At 46.6% G+C, this 26449-nt stretch overlaps 1 protein-coding gene across 10 annotated transcripts in view; it reads left to right on the top strand.

Annotated features, from left to right (window-relative positions):
* Window positions 1-26449, top strand: part of ABLIM1 (actin binding LIM protein 1) — a 326874-nt gene that overhangs the window by 69029 nt on the left and 231396 nt on the right. For 6 of the 10 annotated variants that reach the window (XR_011382221.1, XR_011382228.1, XR_011382236.1 and 3 more), the window contains exon 1: window positions 17574-17854. The exons of the other annotated variants lie outside the window; for them this stretch is intronic. The gene's annotated coding sequence lies outside the window, so the exon portion shown is untranslated. Of the gene's footprint in view, window positions 1-17573; window positions 17855-26449 lie in introns of those variants that run through there. 10 annotated transcript variants of the gene reach the window in all.

Consider the following 26449-nt stretch of genomic DNA (forward strand, 5'->3'; position numbering starts at 1 on the left):
GTGTATGTATGTGGATTTGTGTTTTCATTTCTCTTGGCTAAACATCTGGATGAGGAATTGCTAGGTCAAATTTACCTTTATAAGAAAATGTCAAACCATTTCCCCAAACTGTTGTAGCACTTTATATTTCACTAAAGAAGTATTAGAGTTTTGATTTCTCACATTCTCACCAGCATTTTCTGTTTGCATTTAATGTAGTGATATTCTATTGTGATTATAATTTGCATTTGCCTGATAACTCATTATTTGAGAACATTTTCATGTGCTTACTGGTCATTTGCCTATCTTTCTTTGTGAAGTATCTAAATCTTCTTACTCCCGTTTTTAAATTGTGTTTTTTCTTCTTATTAAATTGTTCAAGTTTTTCACATATGCTAAATACAAATTCTATGTCTGCTTTATATTCCTTTCTTTTTATATTTTATATTCCTTTTTTTAAAAAAGATTTATTTATCTTTTTGAAAGGTAGAGTTAGAAGGAGAGAAACACACAGAGAGATTTTCCATCAACTGGTTCACTCCCCAAGTGACTACCTGACCAGGACTGGGCCAGGTGAAACCAGGAGCCAGGAACTTCCTCCAGGTCTCCCATGTGAGTGCCGGGGCCCAATCCCTTGGGCTATCTTTGGCTGCTTTCCCAGGCGCATTAACAGGGAGCTGGATCGTAAGTGGAGCAGCAGGAACTCCTAACCAGCACCCATAGGGGATGCCAGCATCACAGGCAGCAGCTTAACCCACTGTGCCACAGTGCTGGCCCCATGCTTTCTGCTTTGAAAATGTTTTTCTCCCAGGCTGAGATTTGCCTACTTCCTGTCTTAATAATGTCTTCATGAACAGACGTGTTTAATTTTAAGAAAGTTTAATTGATCAGTTTTTGTGGTTTGTAACTTTTGTATCCTCTCTAAGAAATCTTTGCCTAACTCTATGATAAAAAAGGTGGTCTATGTTTTTTCCCAAAAGCTTTGTAAATTTATATTTTAACTTGTGTGTGTGTGTTGTGAGGTAGGAATTGAAGTTAAATTTTTTTGCTACGTGAATATCTACTTTTTCTAGCACCATTTGTTGAAAAGATTCCTTTTCTCGTGGAATTGACTTGGGCCTTGGTAGAAAATAAATTAATTCATTAGAAGTAAGGATCTATTTCTGGAACTTGTATTCTGTTATATTGATTGATTTGTTTCTCATTTGAGTATGGCACTATTTTGATCAGCGAACTTTCTAGAAAATCTTTGTCTTAAAATGTAAACCCTCCATTTTGTTTAAAGATTATTTCAATAATCCTTAACCCTTTATGTTTCCATGTCTATTTTAAAGTCAGTTTACCAACTTCTGTTTAAAAACACCTGCTTAAATACTGTTGGAGTTATATTGGATCCATAAATTAATTTTAGAAACAATATCTTCATAGTGCTTACAATCCACAGGTATGATCTGTAGCTCACTTGTTTAGGTTTGTTTCATTTATCCCAGCAACTACTTGTGCTCCATGTGAACATCCTTTCTCAAAGAGTTTTCACAAGAATACTGGTCCCTAATGCCCTAATGTGTCCTGCATATGTAATGAATTGGCTTATTGCTTGTGCACCTAGAAATTATTGACTTCGTAGAATTATTTGGGGAGAATCTAGATTCACTAAAATGACTTTTTTGCTTAATTCTGTTGGGGAATAGGACAGTACCTTGCATTGCTGTAGCCCAGTATCACAACCAGTATATTAACATCAGCTCAGGCAAGACATGTCACAAGGATCCCTTGTATTGCTCCTTCCTTTTTTTTTTTTTTTTTTTTTAGCAGATATAACTTTTAGGAAAGATTTATTTTGTTTATTTGAAAGTCAGAGTTACAAAGAGGGGAAGGAAAATACACCCCCCCACACACACACACACAGAGGGAGAGAGAGAGAAAGAGAAAGAGAGAAAGAGATAGAGATCTTCCATCTTCCATCTGCTGGGTCACTCCCAAATGGCTGCAACAACTGGGGCTGGGCCAGGTTGAAGCCAGGAACCAGGAATTCCATCTGGGTCTCCCACGTGGGTGCAGGGGCTCTGCTGCTTTCCCAGGTACATTAGCAGGGAGCTGGATAGGAAGTGGAGAGGCTGGGACTCAAACTGCTGCCCATATGGGATGATAGTGTTGCATGTAGTAGCTTTACCCACTACTCCACAATGCCAACCCCAGCAGATATAAGTTTTTTAAAACTATATTTTATGGGGCCGGCGCTGTGGCCTAGCAGGTGGAGCCACCGCCTGTAGCACCGGCATCCCATATGGGCGCCAGCTTGGGTCCTGGCTGCTGCACTTCCAATCCAGCTCTCTGCTATGGACTGGGAAAGCAGTAGAAGGTGGTCCAAATCCTTGGGCCCCTGCACCCATGTGGGAGACCCGGAGGAAGCTCCTGGCTCCTGGTTTCAGATAGGCATAGCTCTGGCTGTTGCGGCCAGTTGGGGAGTAAACCAGCCAGTGGAGGACCTCTGTCTCTGCCTCTCCTTCTCTCTGTGTAGCTCTGCCTTTCAAATGAATAAATAAATGTTTTAAAAAACAAAAACATATTTGAAACTTTTATTTATTTGAAAGGCATAGAGAGATTTTTCATTCCATTGGTTCATTCCCAAAATGCTTGCAGCATCTGGGGCTGGGCCAGGCTGAAGCCAGGAGCCAAGTCTCCCATGTGGTTGGCAGGGACTAACGAACTTGAGCCATCGCCAGCTGCCTCCTAGGGTATGTGTTAGCAGAAAGCTGGAATCAAGAGTGGAGCTGGGACTTGAACCCAAGCACTGTTATATGGAGTATGGGCTATCCCAAGTGATATCTTACCTGCTACACCAAACACCTGCCCCTGATAGAGCTGTTCTTGAAAACTGATTTCTGACTTCCGGCTAGTCCTGTTGTAAATCTACACAATGCCTGTGCCTGTGCTAGTGCTGTTGCTTACACTTCTTTCCAAATGGTCTCGAATAGCTTTAATACACATGCTAGAGTTTTATTCCTCTTATCTAATGATTTTTTAAAGATTTTATTTATTTATTTGAGAGGTAGAGTTACAAACAGTGAGAGGGAGAGACAGAGAGAAAGGTTCACTCCCCAGATGGCTGCCAATCCGAAGCCAGGAGCCAAGTGCCTCTTCCAGGTCTCCCATGCTGGTGCAGGGGCCCAAGGACTTGGGCCATTCTCCACTGCTTTCCCAGGCCATAACAGAGAGCTGGATTGGAAGAGGGACAGCCGGGACTCGAACCGGCACCCATATGGGATGCCGGCACTGCAGGCGGAGGATTAACCTACTGTGCCACAGCGCCGGCCCCAAATCTAATGATTTGAAACCCATTATCAGAGCTCTCTCAGTTTTAAATCTGTTGATAGAGATCTACTTTATAAATTTAAATAATATTCGGCAGTTTTTTATCTGACTTCAGATAATACCTCCTAGCTCCCTATTATATACAATGAGGAATTTATCACCTGTCTACCTCATTTCTCTTCTACCTTGTACTCTCTCTACCTTCTGACTGCTGTCAGCTCTACTCCCTCCTCTCCCCTCCCCCTCCTTCCCCTCCCCTCCCCTCCCCTTCCCTTCCCTTCTCTTCCTCGCCCTCTCTTCTCCTTTTTTCCTCCCTTTCTTTTTCTTTCTTCTCTCTCTTTCTCTTTCAAAAGGCAGAGAGAATGAGAGACAGAGAGACAGAGATCTTCTATCCACTGGTTCATTTCCCAAATGCCTGCAACAGATTGAAGACAAGCACCAGCAATTCAATCCGCGTCTCCCACATGGGTGGCAGTAACCCAACTACTTGAGCTATCTCCCAGGGTATGCGCTGGTAGGACACTGGAGTCAGGAGCAGAGCGGGGATTAAAGCTGGGCACGTGTAGGTGTCTCAAGTGACAACTACTACGTCAAATGCCTGTTCCTCTACCTTAATTTTTCATAGTCAAGATTTATATATTTTAAATCTTGTAAGTTGCTTGCTTTTTTATATTTTATAGGTTGATTTTTAGAATTGAAAACCAATAGAAAATATTCAAATTAAAATGTAATTATTCTTCACCATAGAAACTGCTAGTGTTATTGGATCTGCCTGTAGAGAAGGAATTAAAAATGTTTCTTTTAATTATTTGAAAGGCACAGTGACAGAGAGAGGGAGAGACAGAGAGAGAGAGAGATCCTCCATCTGCTGGTTCACTCCCCAAATGGCCACAACAGCCCAGGACTCGGCCAGGCCAAAGCCAGGACCCCAGAACTCCATCTGGGTCTCATGCAGCCAGGACTTAGGCTAGCGCTCTGATATGGGAAGTCAGAATGGCAAACAGCGGCTCAACCCACTGTGCCATGCCAACCCCAGAAGGAATCAGTCTGTGCACTCAATATGTCTTACCCTAGGAGAATATCTAAGCATTGACAAAGTATCATCAAAGAATCCTTTTCCAAAAATCTTTTTTTTCCCTCAAAATTATGTTACTTTTCAGTTTGCCTTGTATTTAGGCCACGATTTGCTTATACAGATTTTTAATTTACATAAAATTTTTAGTCCCTATTTTTGCTTGCCAAGTAAAATGAATGCATCAATAGCAACCCTAAGATCATACAACCTCGTGGTCATAACTTTTTGAATGAAATCTTCTTTCCTGAAGATGTTTCCTTGGAACTCTACCCAGGTTCAAGTTTGGACTCTATGGTTTATAAATTTGTTGCAAAGCTGTCCCTGTGGCATCTCCCACCCCGTGTTATTCCTAAATGAATTCTGCATTTTCTTGGAATCTGTAGCTTTCTGTTTGGTGATTAATTTTTCCTTCTGTTTGAGGCAATCTTCACCTAAGGCAAATGGATCGTTGCAGGTCTGTAAGATTCTTGTGTTGCCCTGGTTTGATTGAGCTGGTGTAGATATCCAAGTTTAAAGCTATTTTTTCCCCCTAACACGTGAAAGGCTTTGATCTTCTGTCTCTGACATCAGAGGGGCTGCCAACGCCGATGGTAGCCTGAGTCCTTTGTCTTCCTTCATAATCTGATTGGTCCTCTGATAGCTTTCAAAATCTTCTCTGTGTCTTCGGAGTGCTGAAACTCTACCAGAAGGGTATCAGCTTGAGCTCCTATTGAGGTCTGCTGCTGCTGCCTAAATTACCTGTTTTCTCTGGAATCACATGCTTGTGTATTCATCTCCGTCTCAGTCTCACGTTGTGCTTTTGTTTTTCCTGGACTGTCTTAGTGACTCTTACTTGTTTCTCCATAAAGAATCAATAGAGAAGGGGCCGGCACTGTGGAATAGCCGGTAAAGCCGCCGCCTGCAGTGCCAGCATCCCATATGGGTGCTGGTTCAAGTCCCGGCTGCTCCTCTTCCAATCCAGCTCTCTGCTGTGTCCTGGGAAAGCAGTAGAAGATGGCCCAAGTGCTTGGGCCCCTGCACCCGCCTGGGAGACCCAGAAAAAGGTCCTGGCTTCGGATCGATAGAGCTCCGGCTATTGCGGCCATTTGGGGAGTGAACCAGCGGATGGAAGACCTCTCTCTCTCTCTCTGCCTCCCCTTCTCTCTCTGTGTAACTCTGAGTTTCAAATAAATAAATAAATCTTTTTTCAAAAAGAGAGAGAATCAATAGAGAAGTGGATAAGGAGATTTCCATTTGGGGGATTCATTTTTCCTTCTGCTTCCTTGCTGGTGTGATTGTCCTCTGGAGTTCTATTCGTTTGTATTTACAAGAGATCTCTACTTTCAATCTATTTAACAATATATATTGTGTTTGTTTTGAAGCCTTTATTTATCATATACCAAATGAAATCACAAAGTGATCTTTTAAAACTCCAAGTAAAGGGCTAGCGCTGTGGCATAGTGGGTAAAGTCGCCGCCTGCAGTGCCAGCATCCCCATATGGGTGCCGGTTCGGGACCTGGCTGCTCACTTCTGATCCAGCTCTCTTCTGTGGCCTGGGAAAGCAGTGGAAGATGGCCCGAGTTCTTGGGCCCCTACACCCAAGTGGGAGACCCAGAGGAAGCTCCTGGCTTCAGATCAGCGCAGCTCCAGCCATCTGAAGAGTGAACTGGTGGATGGAGGACAAATCTCTCCATCTCTCTCTCTCTTTCTCTCCCTCCCTCCCTCCCTCCCTCTCTCTCTCCTTCTGCTTCTCTGAAACTCTTTCAAATAAATAAATCTTTAAAAAAAGAGTAAGGCTCTAGAGTTTTACATTAATTAAAAAAAAGTTCTGAGAACCAAGTTTAAAAATTGCTGATGTAAAGATCCGCTGATTTATTAGAATTGGAAAGGAGGACTATCTACATTAATTGGCTATTGAACTGAATGATGGGTGTAGATTTTCTTTTTAAGAGTAAATGTCACCCTCGCATCATTACTTGCCCTGCTCTGTTGTGTCCTGGTTTAGATGCGATTAACACAGAATGTCTGATGTGCGTCTAGAATCGTTTGTACCTCCCTGCACGAGGCGAGCACCTCCTGACAGGTGCACGCTGTGCTCTTCCTCCCTCCCACTTGCTGGCATTTGCTGCTGCTGCCCGGGGCTGAGTGGGCCGGCCGGAGGCTGGCTCTGTCTCCTGATTCTACTGCTGGGCAGGGCAGCTGTTGGGGAAGCCGAGTGCCAGCTTCCCAGGGCTGATCGCCAAGCTGCCTGGGGACACTGGTCCCAGGGCAGGAGTGGATCTGCAGGCTGTCAGGTACAAGTCCTTCATGCCAGTCGGTACATTTCAGTAACTACGCATCTCTGACTCAAACGGTTTCTCCTAAGTGCCACTTAACATTTGTTAAAAATCCATCTCAAAGTGGCCGTATGTGAGCTGTGACGAGTGGGTGCAGGAGGAGGAAGAGTTGAGCTGGTATCCAGGGAAGCCATAGATTGCCTTTCTCGGATCCCACAGACCACAAACGACAGGGGACGGATGGCTCCCTTGCCTGCCTTCCTCCTCTCGAGTGCCCTGCCTGTGTCGTGAGTCAGAGGAGGGAGGATCAGTGTGAATTCTTGTTCTCACTGAACTCACACGAGACCAGAAGGCCCAAGCACAGCCTCAGGACTCTGCTGCTTGAGAGAATCTGTTCAGCATCTGTCATGGTTGAATCGTGACCTTCCTTTGAAGCCCTAACTCCCAGCCCTGCAGAACGTCACTGTCGTTTGAGATAGGGACTAGAAAGAGGTAACTTTAAAAGGGGGTCGTTAGAACAGGCCTTACCCCGACATGACCCTTGTCCTTATAAGAGTAGGAAATTTGGACACAGGGAGCGACTTGTGTGGGCAGTGAAGAGTGCCCGTGTGAGGACCCGGCAAGAGGCCGCCATCTGCAAGCCAAAGGGAACGATTTGAGAAGAAAACAAGCCCGCCACGCCCTTGATCTCGGACTTCTGGCCTTCAGAACTGGGAGAATATAAATCTCTGTGGTTTATGCCACCCAGACCAGGGTATTTTGTTGTGGCCACCCCAGCGAACAAATTCAGCATTTTTAGCCGACCGGTCCTGATTCGTTCCCAGCTGCCCTCTCTAGGCACAGAGGAGCAAAGCATTCACTGGACCTGGGCAAGCAGCCCAATCCCTTGATTCTAAATCCTGTATCATCAACTTTCTGTAGACACCGCCAAGGCTATCAAGGAAAGATTGTGACTGACGTTGCCAAACGATTTGGATAGGCAACCTGGAGAGAAAATTGGTGAAGGAAATCAGGAGACTACAACTGAGAGAATTTCACAGGTGTGTGAAAACAACATCGTGTAGGGTGTTAGCCAAGATGCCCTGATGAGGACTGGTTTCCACAGCAATGGTGCAGTGGCAGTAAAAAGTCCAGTGATCTAGTTTGCCAAAGAATCTGACACCCTAGTAAGCTCTCGAGTCCAGAGATCAGTTTGAAGTCCTCTGGTCCGGTTGTGCCAAGCATCGCGAATGGGAACCCTTCTTTGTTGTATGTTTTTCCCCATCTCTTTCGGGCTGTTATATCATCTTTGGCATTCCTAGCAGCAAAATTCAACTTGAAAAACCTGTTGTATCCTAATAGATCCAGTTCTGATCTAAGTCTCTGATCTTACATGGTTCATTCATTCTCTGTGTTGCAGTTTTCCTCATCTGAAAAGGGGAGTAACTACTGCTCCCCTCTTTACAGAGGTACTGTTTTGGAGTTGTAGAAAGAGAGTGGACTTCAGAAAAACCTCTTTTCCTGTTGAACTTGGCCTTGAGAAAGCAATGTAGCCGCCCTGAGCCTTGGTTCTCCAATGGAATCTGTACAGTGGGGATGAGAATGGTTTCTCAAGGGTGCTGTGAGAATCAAATGAGAACTTTGCATTAATCCCTGCAGGTTTCCAGGACTCCATCAACGTTATCCGTGGTGAGGTGCAGATGATGGCACCTCCAAATCCTTGATGTTCCTAATAGGAGGGAGGTGTTAGTTGCTCTGCACGCCCTCCTCAGTTATGATTTTGTCTTATGACAGAAGCATCTGCTTTAAGACTCAGGGTCGTTGAGATGATTTAGCAGGAGGGCTTAATGGACAGGGGTTCAAGATTTAGGTAAGTGTACGAAGATGCACCTGTGGAGTGAAGTCTTGTTCTAGTGGCAGACGAATGCTGAACTCCCAGTGGAAGCCACCAATCAGGCTTCCTCCAACTTTGATGCGGACATAAATTCCCGGCACATCTTCCCAAAGTGCAGATTTCCATTCTGTACCTGGAGATGGGGTTGAAGCTGAGATTTCTAGCAAGTTCCCAGGTGAGGGTGCTGCTGTCACTCTGGGGTTAGATTTTGACCAGCAATCTGGTGCAGGCTGTCAGATACAAGTCAGATACAAGAGCTACCCCCGACCCCAATTTATTTGTAAATTCCATTATAGTCAACTGTTTGTTCTTTTCTGCCAATTTACATTAGACCACAGAAAAAATTCATTTCTACTTTTCATCTGAAATCAGCCATGTTCTTGCCACTTTGCTTTCCCTGACTTCTTTGTCAAGTACTTAAATAACATTTTTTAAGAATAATAACAGAAATGACTAATATTTCCTATAGAGGTTACCATATGCCAGGAACTGGTTACTTAAACTCCCCCAATATCCCAATAGGTAGGGAGTGAGCCAGCAGATGGAAGATCTCTCTCTTTCTCTCTCTTTCTCTCTCTTTCTCTCGCTGTCTCTCCATCTGCCCCTGCCTCTCTGAAACTATGCCTTGCAAATAATTAAATAAATCTTTAAAAAACAAACAAACAAAAAAGAATTTGCTCAGATCACTCAGCTAGTGAGTGGCAAACCAGGGTCATCTTAGGAGTTTATATAAAGGATCCCTTTGTGGGGGGGGGGGGGCAGGCATTTGGTGCATAGGTCAGTTTGTCACTTGGGACACCTGCATCCCATATCAGAGTGCCTGGGTTCAAGTCCTGGCTACTCTGCTTCTAAACCAGCTTCCTGCTAATGCACATCCTGAGAAGGCAAGGGTTGATGGCTGAGGTACGTAGCATCCTCCTACCTACACTGGAGGCCTGGACTGAGTTCCAGCTTGCTGACTTTGGCCTGGCTCAGTGCTGGCTGTTGTCCTGGCTGTTGCCTGGCCCAGTCCTGGGCATTTGGGGAATGAGTCAGCAAATGGAATATCTGTCCCTCTGCCTTTCAAATTAAAAAAAAAAAAAAAAGAAAAAAATTTAAAATATAGAGAAATCCTTTTGTAAACCAGAGACTCTAGGGGTAGCTGGAATAGTGCACATCACTGAACAGTGCTGGTTCCTCCTGTTTTGGTGTCTACCACAGCTTATGAAACATAGAGCCTGCTTCGCAGGAGCCAGCCAGCCACCATGACATTCTTGGAGAATGCAATCCCAGGGATGCTTCCTCAGTGGGACACCAGAGGCCCGACCCCACCCAGGTTGTCCAGCTGTGGTTTGCTGAATAACAAAGCTTGGAGAAGGAAGCCTACTGAGTGAAGGTCGAAGCTAGCAGACAGGCCCTGTGGGGTCCACGTCCTTTCCACCCGTTTCTGTCCTAACTTGAGTGTAAATGCAGCCTTTCCCAACCAAATATTATTATCTACTGATTGACGTTGAACTTTAGACATTGTTCACATTTTCATCTGAAATTGCCAGGGGCCTTGCTACTTTTCTGCCCACAGGCTCTGTGGAGCACTTTAAAATTGTTTGAAATCTCAACCACCTCCACCGCCCTACAATTACAAGGTTGGCCAGGCAGAGCAGCCGTGGAGGAGCCTGAGCGCTTTGCTGGACATGAACAGGGCGTGTGTCTATGAGGGGTCTTCAAAACTGCGTGGAAAATGCCTACTATGGCTGACATTTTTGTTATTTCCCTCAAAATGAGCTGACCTGTTAATCCCATTTTTCCATGAACTTCTTGAAGTACCCTTGTGTTAGGGGCTGCGACTCAGTAGGTGGGGGAGATCCTGTAGACAGGGCTTGCTGCTCAGATCCAGCGGCCACTCCATAGCCCTGCCCAGATCCCTCCCTCCGGTGCCTGGGACTGGTCACTGACTCCCTCCTGCTGGCCTTCATTCTCCTCCTCCTTGAAATAAAAGGGTTGGGCCCAGAATGGGAATTTTTAGAAGTGTGTGTGTATGTTTAGCGATGGAACCTTTTCTCCAGATGAAAGTTCATCTGGAAACCCAGAAACTGAAGCGTGAGAGTTGACATTTGTCTGGAGTGGGTTAGGGTGGAGCCCAGCACGAGCCCTCCCCTCACGGCCCCTCTCCAATGCCCGGAGAAACCTCTGTGGTTTGCTAAGCAGAAAACAGCTGGCCTGGGGGATGGGAAGGCTCCCTCTGGCTAGGACACGGGCATCTCCAGGCTGCTGTTTGGGGGAAGTGTCTGACTGCTTATGGCATTGTTGTCCTTGACCCCAGGGTTTGGTTATTAAAAACCCTAAAAAGATTCCACAGGTCTTCCTCAGTGCTGACTTACTGTGAAAGGTTCAAATGTAAGTTGTTTTTTGCTCTATCATTAAACATACCTTATCTGCTTGAATTTGGACCCTGGTGACTGGTTTGTTGTTTTTGTGAACTTTTTTGTGTGTGTGGTGGGGATGTTATGGAAGAATATTACAGGGAACAGAATAGGAAGGTTTGTTCTATTTTTTTAAAATTTTTGATTAGTTCTGTAAAGTTCTGGTGTATATCCATACATACTAACCCCACTCCCTTTATTGAAGTAAGTTAATGGTCTTCTTGGAAGAGATGAGGTTTGAATGTAGGCAGAGACAAGACATTCAGAATTTCAAAAGTCTACAGGAAAGTCCTCAGAATAATTGGTTTTCTTGAGATAATATGTACACTAGCTATTTTCACTGAAGGCGAGGGATGGAAGTTTCATTGTCAGGAAACTGTTAAGCACGCACTAAGAGAGAACGTTAATTAATTTTAAATTCTCCTGGATGAAACTGGAGAGCTGAAGTGCAGTCTGTAGTTCATAGTAGCATTTTCATTGTCATTAAGATAGGACATTTTCTGTTTCCATTGACGTTGAATGCAGCCCCCATGGAGAAGGTTCTGTAGCAGCTTGGTGGTTGGTACACACTGGGTGGAGGATGCAAGAGAGCTGGGATGACTTAGTGATGTTGTCAGGGCAGGTGTTTACCTCCTGGTTGTGTATTCCGCCTTCCTGACCTTCAACAACAGAAAATTCAGTGTAGAATGTAGCCCTTTGTGTAGACCACAGTCAATAAATATTTTCCTTTCTTCTCTGGGAATGAAACGATGTTATTGCTGGTGTCATATATCACTCATGAGCCAAATGAAGATGAAAATTAATGTTATAAAGTTATAAAAGTCCACTGATGGTATCGAAGTCATTGTGGTTTAACCTAATATTGGATCCTCTTACAGTGAGACCAAGATAGAATCTCTTTGTTCTACAGTAATTTGTTTCCTTTCAGACTTTATCCTCATAACTTTTCAAATGTTCCAAAAGATAGGAATCCCCCAATTCCTATGGCATATATGTGTCAGATGAGTCACTGAATAGAAATGCCTGTTGTTTTTGTAGGGAGTACAGAAGGCTTTTGACTCCCCTCTACCTGAGCTGGCTGGGCAGCACTGAGGATGGGACAGAACGAAATTGATATAAGGAAGAAGAGTGAGACAGAGTCCATCGCTGTGTATGTGAGATGAGGAAGGCATCTCATGGAAACTCAGGCATTCTGCTTCTCATTATTCCCTGTTGGCACAAAACATTCATGCAGATCCAGCACTGATACTGGTTCATTGGCATCTACATGGATTCTATGGTCAGAGCCACCTGCAGAAGCCTTTGAGGACATTGAGTTGGCGCCATGTGATCACATCTCACTACAAGACCATGATTAGAACCTACAGTCCTGAGTTCGAGTCCCTCTTCTGCTGCCTATAAGCTGTGACTTAGAAAAAACAATTCCTTTCTCTCTAGGCTTAGTTTTTTCATCTGTTCCAAACAGATTAGTAATAGTTGTTACTTTCCAGGCTTGGTGTAAGGAATAATTGAGAGATGCATGTGAGAAATGCTTACCATAGTCGCTGGCTCAGAATAACTGAAAAAATATTAGCCCTGTTTTGGGGTGGTGATGGCAGATGTTAAGGGGGTGATGAGGCTAGACAAAGACAGGTGGTGGATCTCCAAGTGCTCATCATTGTTCATCCAGCTTACTGGATTATTTATTACACAGAGAGTCTAGTTTATGTGTGCCAGAGACTCCACCTCAAGTTTTTTTTGACAAACACTTGCCCAGAAAAAGAAAAAAGAAAAGGAAATAAGGAGGGGAGGGGGAAAGGAAGAGAAGAAGAGTTGACAGGAAGGGAAAGTGGACTTTGCCATTCCTCATCTGTTATAGGGGACACAGAGCAGCTATCACTGGCCCCTTTTACAGCTTTGGAACACAGGTTGGTGATGTGCCCGGGATCACTGGCAAAGCCAGGACGAGAGCTGAGTCTCCGCCTCTGCCTGCTCTGGGAAGTGTTGGATGGCAGCTCCTCACTGAACTTAGACGGGTCACGGTCACAGGGTGAGAGGGGCAGCCTGCTGCGCAGCCCTTACCGAGACAGTCTTACTCTGTCTTGTGTTGCCATGGTAACAACACCCGAGGCTGGGAAACTGTAAAGAAAAGAGGTGTGTTTAGCTCACCCGTTTGGAGGTCCAAGATCGGGCGGCCCTGTCTGCACAGCCTCTGGTGAGGGCCTTCTGGTTACATCACAGCATGGCAGATGATAAGTGGGGAGTGAGGAAGCAAGAGTGAGTCTCGGGAGAACTAGTCCAGTCCTATGAGACCCGCCCACTCCTGAGACGTGGCGTCCATCCACTTGGGAGGGTGGAACACAACCCCAGTTCCCACCCCTGGATGCTTGCCCCACCTCACCCCCACCACCCTGGGGACCATGCTTTCGGTACACGAATCTTCGGTGGACAAACCACATTCAGACAAGAGCAGAGAGCAGGCAGGCGCTACCCATCGAATCTGTCTCTTGGTGAATGGGGTTAAGTCGGGACAAATTGCAGGAAAACAATGTGACTCAGGAAACTGCTTTTAACATCAATAATAAGAACAGTCCCATTCCCCTAACACACACACACACACACACACACACACGGTCTTTAACGGTGAGACTTTTGCAGACAGCCCTAGGGAGCCTTAGAGGCACACTACCTTTCACACTGCCCAGCAGTGTTTGCAGGAATGGCGATTGCCCGGGCATCTTCTCTGACTCGATGGCTCTCCCTGAGCCACTCTACTCTTGAGAGAGTTTCGGCATCGTGGTCATGGTCTTCAATTCTGATCGCTGTGTCCACACTTCCTCTGTTTCAGCTGTCTCGTCTTTGAAGTAGAAATGGTGAGGTACCCGCCTCAGAGGGTTCTAAGGAATTAATTAAGAGGATCTTTTCTCAGTACTTGCAGAGAATGAGCCCTTGATAAATGTGAGTTATGAGTGAAAACAAAGCCATTCTAGTTGCATTCTAGAAGCTGAGATAGTGACCATATGTAAATATGAGTGTACTGGGAGTTGAAGATAGTTCAGTAAAGTTCACAGCATTTAAAAATAGATTTATGTTATTTGAAAGGCAGAGTGACACAGAGAGAGAGAGAGAGAGAGAGAGAGAGAGAGATTTTCCATGTATTGGTTCACTCCCCAAATGGTTGCAGTGGTCAGAGCTGGGCCAGGCTGAAGCCAGGAACCAGCAGCTCCATCCAGGGCTCCCCTGTGGGTGGCAGGCACCCCAGTACTCGGGCCATCTTCTGCTGTTTTCCCAGGCACAGTAGCAAGGAGCTGGATCAGAAGCAGAGCAGCCAGGTCTGGAACTGGCACTCCGATATGGGGTGCCAGCACTGCAGGTGGCGGCTTAACCCACTGCGCTACGACATCAGTCCCAGCACATAGCATTTTGTTGCTGGTCTCAAAAATGTTTTCATGGACTCTGCCGGGAAATCATAAGCATAAACCAGGCCTAGTAGCACAGGAACAGTTGTGTGCTATGAGTTGTGTGCTTGATGAGGCTTTCCGTTTAACTGTGTCCTAAATGGCACGGTGTTCTCAGGGCTTTTGAAACCAAGATCTCCAACAAAGTCACACAGCTGAGCTTGGGTTGGCGCCCGTTATCCGGGCTTAAACAGAAAAGCATTGGAAGACAAGTCCAAGGGAACTGACAAGCCAGTGCTCAGCTTTTCCCCTGTGCTGTCCTAGATGAGATCTCGAAGACGCCTTTTCCTTATGGCCTATGACCTTTTAAGAAATCCAGTTTTCCTCTCTCCCAGTGGGATCATCTTTTCTCATGAAGTCCAATTTGCTTCAAGTTTCTGTCTCTTCTGCTTACTTCCAAAGATGAGGCTAGGCACCTGTGAATGTCTCCTTACTCATGTCTGCTGTTTTTCACTCTCAGCCCCCTTGTAAATTACACTATGCCTCATCTCCTATTCTGCAATTACAAACCAGATGGAAACCAGGTCTCCCAGCACGGTATGCTGTGAGGAGCACTGATCACGGAGGAGCGGGGCAGCGTGTGTGGTAGCAGCCATGAGGGCCTCTCCACAGCCACGCCTTGCTGCAGACAGAGCCGGGCATGCTGGCCTGCTATAGTCATCCAGATAGCAAATCAAATGTCACCAGACAGAAGTGTCCTCCTCACGCATGCCTGGCTGCCCCGGGCAGGTCCCCTGACGGTCTGGCTCTAAGCCTTCTCACCTTTGAAGTGATGACATAATCATCCCTAGCATCCCCTCCAGCCTCTGCCTTCCTACCGCGCGTTTTCCAGACTCTGTTTTGTGGTCAGGGACCAGTTGTGCTGGATGGGGCTTCTCAGGCCGAATACATTCACGCAGTGCTTCTCACCATCTTCATCTTTCAGCTACGGGCACACCTGCATCTGGATGCACATGAAGTTCATGGCTAAGGACCCTATTTAATAATGTTCCCTGAAGCACTTCTCAAATACAGGTGATAGGCGATTGAAAGCATCTTTGTGTATTACTCTTGCTCTCTGATAGTCACTTTCTGGGGGAGGCTTCTGGGTCTATGAAAGGCATCCACTGCCAGGCTTGAAGATGACTGAGCTAATGTAAAGGGGAGGAGCTCCAGTGAAGTCTGCGATGTTAACTTGACATTGCAGAGGCACCATGGCCATTTCATCAGAAAGTGGCTGTGTGTTTTAAGCAGTTGGTTCCTGATCTAAACAAATCAATCCAATTATCTCTGCTTGGAGGGCTATAATGGGAAAGGCATTGCTTTATTGACTAATTGTTCAGAAAGTCACAGATTCAGTATTGGATTGCCTCCCCCTCCCCACCCCCTCCACCCGGCTTTTGTCTTACAAGCAGCGGGAACCAATGCAAGGTGCATTTAACGTAGCACTTAATTTTAACCTGCGGGAAACAGCTACAGCACACCACTTATTTCTTCCCTCTTTTTTAAAATTTTAAATTAGATAGGAATAATCATTTGAGACTTAAGAGGGTAGGAAAAACTGGCCTCCATTCCATTTTAAATGGAGCCAGGAAGAATAAAAATAAATGCAGCGGGTCCATCCTTATGGTGAAAATCTGAAGACACTGTCAAGCAAGCAAGCAGAAACACTGGGGCTAAAGTAAGGAGCCGCTGTCGTGAGAATGCTAAGCGCTGGGCGTCATCTGAGGGTTTGGATAAACGCCACTGGCCCACGGGCAGCAGCCAACCCATGACAGCTCCACGAATGCCAAGCATTTTATCAACGAGTGATCCAGTTGTGATCCTTTGTCTGGCGCCTGGTGCTGCCGCCAAGTCAGGAGGATGTTATCAGAGGCACTAAGTTCCAGGCAGTGATCCCGTTAGGGGAGGGGAGCCGAGCTGACCACCCAGTTTGGCTCTCCAGAAGCATTATAAAACAGCAGAATAGAAAAGCCACGTGGGCCTGAGGAGTGCAGGCAGGTGGGCCAACCTGTGGGTTAAAAAGAAAAAGGCCATGTAGATGGGGAAGACAGTGAGCCAGGAATCTTCCATTAATCAAGTTTTCTCTTTAACCAGTGTATTTCAAATTCTCTTTATGGTAAATGAACATCTTGAAATGAGTGCTGGTGGTGATGTCTTTTTTTTTTTTTTTTTTTTTTTTTTAAGATTTGTTTATTTGAAAGAGTTAGAGAGAGAGAGAGAGAGTGAGAGAGAGAGAGTTCTTGCATCTGCTGGTTCACTCTCCAAATGGCTATGGCAGCCAGGGCTGGGCCAGGCTGAAGCTAGAAACCTGGAACTCAGTGCAGGTCTCCCATGTGGTGACTGAGGCCCTATATGTGGGCCATCATCTGCTGCCTTCTCAGGTGCATTAGCAGGGAGCTGGACTGGAAGTGGGGCAGCCAGGACTCAAATCAGCACTCCTATGGGATGCTGGCATCGCAGGCAGCAGCTTAACCCATTGTACCATAATGCCAGCCCTGGTAGTTACGACTTTACTAAAGGAATTAAGTGTTTTAGTCTCACACTGCCTCTTTCTCCTCTTCGTCAGTGAGATGCTGTCTCTGGTGCTCAGCATGTTTATCCTAAATGTCTTCCCATTGCAACATCATCTCTATGGCTTTCCCAGTATGTAAAATCCCTGACATTCAAAACAAACTGGGAGAAAAATTGGACTATGGATGGCGAGTAATCCAGCCCAATGTCAGGACATTACTGAATAAAGGAAAAAATGCCTCTTTCCTGAGCCTTTCCGGATGAGGTCATTGTTCCCAGGCAGCCCAGACCCAACATAAAAAGGCCCAGAGTCCATGCCTCGTCTCCACCAGGGCCTGGTCAGGGAACGGCTTCCAAAGCCACGAAGAATAAATAGCCAGGCTCATAGTGAAAGAAGCCTCTCCGAGTTATAGTTGTTTTTGTTTTTTTAATTTCTAGTATTAAAACAACAGCAATTGTGGAGATGACAATTCATTAAGGCAAAGAGGAAGCAGGCAGCTTGGGAAAATCGACACTTGGCTTTCCATGTCTCCTGCACTTAATTGTTGTGACGTGACAGTGGCCACCATCTGGATTCTGGATTGTGCCGAGTGGAGGGAAATCCTAGGAACATTCGGGGTGTGCTTTCATAGCAGCTTCCCAGAATCGGCCATCCCCCATGGGTGTGGTGCCAGGAAGTGAGGTGCTGCTGCAAGTGGTCCTTAGAATCCGTCAGAGATGGGGAGGGCGAGATAAGGGGCCCTGGGCTCTATAGGTGAGGAAGGAGCTGGAGTCGCACCGGAAGCTCCTCATTCTTCCTGAGCTGGCTGGGACACACCCACGAGGCACACCCCTCCCTCCGGCCAGCTCAGCCCACAGACTCCCGGGAGGAGAGCCCAGCACAGCCTCTGCTTTGAGGAGTGGATGCGGGTTTTCCGTGTGCCGATGCCTAGTGAAGAAACGCTGAAACCCTAGAGCCCGGGGCACGCTGCTGACCTGACGGTGACCGAGCTCATGGACCCTCGTCGCCTTGTCAGAGACCACAAAGGTTTGACTGTCCATTTTGTAATCTTTTTTTTTTTTTTTTTTGACAGGCAGAGTGGACAGTGAGAGAGAGAGACAGAGAGACAGAGAGAAAGGTCTTCCTTTGCCGTTGGTTCACCCTCCAATGGCCGCCGCGGCCGGCGCGCTGCGGCCGGCGCACCACGCTGATCCGATGGCAGGAGCCAGGAGCCAGGTGCTTTTCCTGGTCTCCCATGGGGTGCAGGGCCCAAGCACCTGGGCCATCCTCCACTGCACTCCCGGGCCACAGCAGAGGGCTGGCCTGGAAGAGGGGCAACCGGGACAGAATCTGGCGCCCCGACCGGGACTAGAACCTGGTGTGCCGGCGCCGCTAGGCGGAGGATTAGCCTAGTGAGCCGCGGCGCCGGCCCATTTTGTAATCTTGACCTCTACCCTTGTCTCTAAAGATGAGCAGAGGTGCAGGAGTTTTCCACTGGGTGAAGTAGCCTTCTACTTACTGTACTACGCTAACTTGACAGTCTGGTTATATACGTAATACGTGTTTGTATAAACTGCAGATTTCATACTTGTATATCAACATATTTACAGATACCCAGAGCACAGAGAGGTGTTAAAATCTACGTGACTGTTTTGTGGCAGGAACCCAGCTCCATATAACCCACAGCGAGTAGGTGGGTTGATCTGTTGGGGGCTAAATTCAAAAGGCATCCTCCATGGCTGCAGACAAACACCCGGTTCCTGTGTCTGGGTCTTTGGCTGGGTTTGGGTGCCATCCCTAGACCACTTTCCCTCTAGTGTTTTAGGGGTGAGTTCCCTCCTGATGAGGCTGCCTGCAGAATGACCCAGCTCCTTCTGGTCTGCATTCCCCCGGGGGGCGATAGCCAACATCACATCCAGCAGACAGCTCCAGAGGCCACCTGACAGTCTCACAGCTGCTCCATTGAAACCGGCAGACGGTCAGTGTTGCCTCTCTTGATGCTTAGGATAACAGAGTGTGACTTAGGTTGGTTTCTGAGAGTGAACGAGAGAGTAATTTCCATGTGAGGCAGAGAGAGGTTTTGTCTCCTGCCTCCTTCCCTTCCCATCGCCTGCTGTCTTGCCAGCTTCCCAGGAGCTGCAGGGGATTTCAGGTCTCCCTTCCCACCCAGGACATGGTTCAGGTGCACACGCTTGTTAAGCAGTACGAAGGAATTCAAGATTGGCACACTTCTTTTTTTTTTTTTTGACAGAGTGGACAGTGAGAGAGAGAGACAGAGAGAAAGGTCTTCCTTTGCCATTGGTTCACCCTCCAATGGCCGCCGCGGCCGGCACACCGCGCTGATCCGATGGCAGGAGCCAGGTGCTTCTCGTGGTCTCCCATGGGGTGCAGGGCTCAAGTACTTGGGCCATCCTCCACTGCACTCCCTGGCCACAGCAGAGAGCTGGCCTGGAAGAGGGGCAACCGGGACAGAATCCGGCGCCCCGACCGGGACTAGAACCTGGTGTGCCGGCGCTGCAAGGCGGAGGATTAGCCTAGTGAGCCGCGGCACCAGCCGTGGCACACTTCTGTAGCTGATGAATAACCCAGGGTAGCTTCTTGCGCCGTAACATTTTCTCCTGTAAATAATGCCATTTGGGAAAAACCATGCTGATTTTAAAGTCTGCTAGTGTGGTTTTGAATTCTTTATTGATCTGTCTTATGTTTTCTGAGAAGTGAAAAGCTGACAAATATCAGAATAATAAGATTTAAAGCTAACAGTAGCCTCAGGTTTGGCAGTAAGCCAAGAACTCTGCCCCAACTTTTTCTTCCTCGGTTCTTTCTACAGTGTGGCATCACGCTCTTTGGCTCTCTCTGGGCCCTCCTTGAAGATAGAATGTGAATGTTAATAATAACTCTATGTGTCATTAGAATGGATTCATGTAGGACTGATACTTAGAGTGTAAGAGTCAAACGCTGTGATTGTCTGACTTTCCTAACCGAAAGGGGTCTGAGTGGGAGAAGCAGGACATCTCCAGATGTCTGTAATCTATATTTGTATAAATTTCAGGTCTTCTGTTTTCCTTGAAGTATATGAAAAGTGGATTTTACTTTTAATTTCCAGGAAAGATAGGGCAGGTATTAGAACTCTTATGTGACAGAGATCATAAGAGAGCAAGCCATGTCTTGATTATAATTTTTGAAGATCAAATTAGAAAGGAAAATTTTCCTTCTTTACTCTGATCTTTCGTATTCTCTTCCTTTCTACTCCATAGAATATTAAAGAATGTTTTTAAATTTATTTTCTTGAGAGAGAGACAGACAGGGAGAGTGAGCTCCAATCACTAATGCGCTCTCCAAGGCTGGACCAAGCCCCCAGGATCCAGGAACCCAGTCCAGGTCTCCCATGTGGGTGATGGCTACTTTAACTTCTGGAGTCGTCACTGCCTCCCAGGAACTGCATTAACGGGAAACTGGAATCAGGAGCTGGAACTGGGGGTTGCACCCAGACCCTCATAAAGGAGACCCAGGTGTCTTAACGGCTAGGCCGAATGCCTGCCTGGACTGTGGGGTGTTTTTAAGGTGCTTGAAGTCTTCGACTTGCCAGCTGGAATCAGGAGAAATCTGTATAATTAGTCATTAGTTGACTCGAATCTCAGTCATAATTACCTTGGAAATTGGAAAATTACTTTGAGACTTAAAAACAGGCACACTTTGTTTGCAGCACCAGCGGTGTCCCTCCTCTGCAGTTTTCTCCAAAGGACTCTCCATAGGGAATATTGGCAATACATTTTAATTAACTTTTTTTTTCAAGGGGAAGGAAGGATATTTTGAAACGGTATAAAATAAACAAGTCTGACTGTGCTTAAATTTTGTTTCTTATTTTCAGGGGCTGATTCCCTGACGTTTTAAAATTACAACCAACCTTCCACCTGCTCATCCATCCCTCGCTAATAAGAGGAGATCACCCTGTCCTCTCTCTCCTGGCACGCCTTGAAAGCTTTGGCTAGTTAGAGGGCCGTTGATTTAAGACTTTGATACAGCAATTTTTACCTGCTTGTAAAGCATAAATTTAGAGCTAGTGTTTGCACACAATTAATAGTAATTTAGGCATATGAAATACCTCGCCTTCTATTTTACATTAAAATCTGAGTGCTGACATGTATGTCTCCATCATTAACATACTTTAAAGCCTGGGGTGAGAGCCAGGATAGCAATTCAGGAAATTGGGATTTAACCAGACTTATCACTAAATGTCATTCATTTCTAAAAAAGGGGGGGAAAATCCTGCAACATGCTGGTTAGCACTCCTTTTAGGTCTGAGAGAGAGAATGCAATTGCTGGTTTTTCTGCTTTAAGAGGCGGTCACAGCTGCTACTGCAAATGAGCTCTGCCAGAGTGGGTGGCCAGTGGGTCAATCAGAGCATGACACTGCCAGGCGTGTGTCTGGGGAGGGGAGCAGGCAGCAGCCTGGGTGCGTGGAGCACTGGATTTCCATAAAACAGGCGACAGCAGAAAGGGTTTTGACAGCTTCAGTGGAGGCTCACCTTCCCACAGTCATGGCTGCACACTTCCCCAGCTTCCCGACTGCCGACCACCGCTGGGAGGGGGCCTTGAGGATCTTAATGGATTAGCCTGCTGTTCCTCCTCTCTATAGCACTGTGCATGCAAACAAGGGTCCTGCTGATGTGTGAACTGACAAGGGGACTCGCAAGGTGCTGTGAGATACTCCGAGGTGGTGGCAGAAGGTCCGGGCGTGTTCCGTGTTCCTGGAGCAGGGCTATTTTGTGGGAAGTACTTTTTTATTGACTATGAGTATTTTTCAGTGGTTGAAATGGTCTACCATTCCCATTTTTTGTTCCATTAAAAAAAAAAAAAAAAAAAAAAAGCTTTGCTGGCGACCTGAACACAAATGTGCATACAGATTTGTGAATTTAATCCCCACTTGCCTTCTGAGGCTCTTGGCCTCAGCTGTGTCTTTTTTTTTTTTTTTTTTTACTTTAAAGTCACTCTTACTGTAATACTCTGCTCCTAATTGGTAGCTTCATCGGGGAGGGCCTGCTGATGTGTCATGGAGTCCCCCCTGGACTTGGCATGGGAACCGCTCGTTAACATTCTCTTTGTTGTAATTAATTTACCACGCTCTGCTCGGCAGGTGGCAGGTGTTGTGCTAAGTACTGCTCAGAATCAGTCTCCGTCAGTTGGAATTTATCATCACAGAAGGTCATTGGCATGTATGGGCCAAAGGTGTGTCAGGCAGCCAACCAGTATGAGACATTGTATAAGCATTGGGGTAAAAGATATGGGGAGGCATGGTCACCACAAGAGGCCAGGACGGCCGGCGCCGCAGCTCACTAGGCTAATCCTCCGCCTGCAGCACCGGCACCCCGGGTTCTAGTCCTGGTTGGGGTGCTGGATTCTGTCCCAGTTGCTCCTCTTCCAGGCCAGCTCTCTGCTATGGCCTGGGAGTGCAGTGGAGGATGGCCCAGGTCCTTGGGCCCTGCACCTGCATGGGAGACCAAGAGAAGTACCTGGCTCCTGGCGTCAGCCGCAGTGCGCTGGCTGCAGTGGCCATTGGAGGGTGAACCAACGGACAAGGAAGACCTTTCTCTCTGTCTCTCTCTCTCACTGTCCACTCTGCCTGTCAAAAAAAAAAAAAAAAAAAAAAAAAAAAAAAAAAGAGGCCAGGACATTGGCTGGGAAGGGCTGGGGTCTCCTTGGGATTTAGGTGATCACAGAGGTTGCAGGGGGCACGGTTTGACCTCGGGTGACTTCTCACTAGGTTTATATGACGGAGGTATCTTGTCCTTGGGAAGCACCTCTGCCCACTCCTCACTGCCAGAGCCACAAGGGATTGGCGACTTATTTTCCCCTTGCCAACATGACTGCTCCTTGGTGAATTGCACACCAGGTTACTTGTTCTGATAGAAACGTGCATCTGGATGAGGGTGAGGAGACAGTGCTCCTTTCGGACACCACGTGCTGATTAAATGCTTGAATTCAAGAGGCAGAAAGATGGGCTTCGGATTGCAGCTTTGATATCTACTAGCTGTGTAACCTAGCACAGATTCCTCCATTTCTCTCAGCCTCAGTTTCCACATCTATAAAATGGAGGTAGCAATGCCATCTGCTTTATAAAACTTGCAAGGATTAGATGAGAATACCGTAAAGCTCAGGGCAGGGTGCCTCACACGCGATCATGATGAATGGGATTATATAATTAATGATTGCGTAGCTGCTCCTCAACTTACGATGAGGGTATGCCCCAATAAACCCATGGTGAATCGCAAATATCCTTAGTTGAAAATGCATTTGGGGCCAGTGCTGTGGTGTAGCGGGTAAAGCCACTGCCTGTAGTGGTGATATCCCATATGGGCACCGGTTCAAGTCCCGGCTGCTCTACTTCCCATCCAGCTCTCTGCTGTGGCCTGGGAAAGCAGTGGAAGATGGCCCAAGTGCTTGGGCCCCTGTACCCGTGTGGGAGACCCGGAAGAGGCTCCTGGCTCCTGGCTTCGGATCAGCGCAGTGCCAGCCGTCACATCCATCTGGGGAGTGAACCAACGGATGGAAGACCTCTCTCTCTCTCTCTCTCTCACTCTCTCTCTCTCTCAGGCTCTCCTCTCTCTGTAACTCTTTCAAATAAATTTTAAAAAATGCATTTAATACACCTACCAAATATCATAGCTTAGCCTTGTTTGTCTTAAATGTGCTAAGCACATGCACGTTAGGCTACAGTTGGCAAAATCATCTAACATGAAGCCTACTTTATAATAGAGTGTGGAACATCCCATGGAAATTATGGAGCACTGTGCTGAAAGTGGAAAACAGAGAAGTTGTGTGGGTTCACTTTCAGGCCATCACGAAGTTAAGAAATCTTAAGTGGGACCATTGTTGAGTTGCACTGTCTGTTGTTCCAGCTGAGAAATGCAGATTCTTTCAAATTACTCGCGTTGTTGAATAGTGCTTTGGAACCCGAAGCCTGGATTCTAGTTTGGTTATTTTATTTTTTATGCTTGTGGTTTATTTTGATTCTTTTAGTCATGAAAATTTCAAACAGTGCATGGCAGGGAAAAGCTCCCCCTGACCGACAGCCAAGCCTTGGGGGTGGCCGTGATCATCAGTTTTGTGGACTGACCTTATTTTCTTTTTCTTTTTTTTTAACTTTTATTTAATGAATATAAATTTCCAAAGTACGGCTTATGGATTACAATGGCTTCCCCCCCATAACGTCCCTCCCACCCGCAACCCTCCCCTTTCCCACTCCCTCTCCCCTTCCATTTACATCAAGATTCATTTTCGATTCTCTTTATATACAGAAGAGACTGACCTTATTTTCATCAAAGTGATGCATGCTTCTGGTTTTCCAAGTCAAAGAGTGGCTTCTCCATGACTGGGAGAGCAGGGGTTTTCTGGCCTGACTTCCTAAAATGAGCAGCAGTGCGGAATTTCTGTTACAGAATGTGGCTTCTAAAGGATATTTTTTTAACCTTTTTATCCTTCATAGTTGAATAAGCTAGTAACCTATTAAAAGGTTTGAAATATTGCTAATTTGATCAGTTCAGGGGAGAAAATTAATAGTACTCAAGAGAGATCTGATCTGCCCCTAGAACAAACATTGGCAACTTCCTGTAAAGGGCAGATAGCAAGATTTTAGGTTTTTACAGATCTGTGCTTTGTGTCCCCATTCTTCTCTCCCTCCCTCCTTTCTTTCCTTCTGCCTTTTCAACACAGTCCTTTAAAAAAATGGAAAAACGAAAACAAAACTCTTAATTTGGAGTTCATACAGAAGCAGTCTGCAGGCCAAGTTTGGCTCATGGGCTGTCATTTGTTGACCTGTGCCTTAGAATATCAGAGCAGTGAGGATGCAGCAGTCATGTAAGGGGCTGGCGTTGTGGTAGAGCAGATAAAGCGCGGCCTGTGATACTGGCATCCCGCACAGGTACTGGTTCGTGTCCCAGCTGCTCCAGTTCCAACCCAGCTTCCTGCTAATGGCCTGGGAAAAGCAGTGGAAGATGGCTCAAGTGCTTGGGCCCCTGCTGCCCACATGGGAGACCAGGAAGAAGTTTCTAGCTTTTGGTTTCAGACTGGCTCAGCCATTGTGGCCAACAGGGGAGTGAACCAGCAGATGGATGAGATCTCTCTCCTCTCTCCCTCCCTCTCTCTCTCTCCTCCTCCCTCCCTCTCTCTCTCTCCCTTCCTCTCTCTCTCTCTCCTCCTCCCTCCCTCTCTCTCTCTCTCCCCCTCCCTCTCTCCCCCCCCTCTCTCCCTCCTTCTCTCTCTCTAGCTCTTTCAAATAAACAAATATTTAAAAGAATGGTGCTTGTGGCCGGCGCCGTGGCTCACTAGGCTAATCCTCTGCCTTGTGGCGCCAGCACACCAGGTTCTAGTCCCGGTCAGGGCGCTGGATTCTGTCCTGGTTGCCCCTCTTCCAGGCCAGCTCTCTGCTGTGGCCCGGGAGTGCAGTGGAGGATGGCCCAAGTGCTTGGGCCCTACACCCCATGGGAGACCAGGAGAAGCACCTGGCTCCTGCCATCGGATCAGCACGGTGCGCCGGCCGCGGCGGCCATTGGAGGGTGAACCAACGGCAAAGGAAGACCTTTTTCTCTGTCTCTCTCATTGTCCACTCTGTCTGTCTGTCAAAAAAAAAAAAAAAAAAAAAAAAGAATGGTGCGTGAGATCACCAATGTGGCCTTCTTACTTGTCTAATCACTCACTGGACTGAAGGCTCCATGGAGGAAGAGGCTCTGGCCAGCCTGTTCACTACTGTACACACAGCGACGTCTGTCCTGGAACACCTGGTGCATCGCATTCAGCAGCCAGCAATGAATGAAGAAAAGCGGATAGATTGTCAGGCTTATTTGACAAATCAGCGGTTCCTTGCCTCATTCATCTCCCTCCATTGTTTCAGTGGCGTCCGCGGATACGGGACACGTGCTGGTTTTCAAGTTTTAGAGTACTAGTTAGTTCTAGACTTCTCACTTAGTTATCTCTTTGGAGAGTGTAACAGTCAAAATCCTAACCTTCCTTTGAAGTAAATCAATGCATAGTGTCCACAGTGATTTAAAAAAAGCAAGAGATGTCAACATGTGCATTTTATCTAGGAAGATGGAATAACGCACCAGGATAAGCAGCTAAGAGGTAGAAAAGGCTGCGTCCTGTCTCTTACGTCATCTGCACATGCAGGGAAAGGGACCAGAGGTCCAGCCTAGCATAGCATCTCTCGGCACCTTCTGCTGGTGTCGGCCAGGGTTCGTCTCCTGGGAACAGGACGAAGGAGAAGGAAGTAGGGTAACCTCCTGCCCCTAAAGACTGCCAGCCCAGCTTGTCTGCACTGCTGTTCTTCATTCCTGCTTCCAGCCGCACTGATGCCTCCAGTTCGTGGGTTCTGCCTGTCCTGTCCTGAGCTGACACCTGCCCCTCCAGGCTAAGTCTTGGTTACAGCTCCCATTCACTTTCTAGCTTCTAGAATTTCATTGTATCTCTTGTCTGCTGTAGTTTCTCCTGTGTTCTCCTTGGAGAGGCACAGAGACAAACACATGCTCAAAACATCATCTTGGCCTATAAGTTCACAGTTTCTATCAATTATACTTCCCAATAACTGTCTTATATGCTATCCATCTCATGTTTGATTTCATTTCCAGTAGAGTTGTGAGTTCATTGATA

The sequence above is a fragment of the Oryctolagus cuniculus genome, chromosome 15 (genome assembly GCF_964237555.1).
Source record: "Oryctolagus cuniculus chromosome 15, mOryCun1.1, whole genome shotgun sequence".
Classification (NCBI taxonomy): Eukaryota; Metazoa; Chordata; class Mammalia; order Lagomorpha; family Leporidae; genus Oryctolagus; species Oryctolagus cuniculus.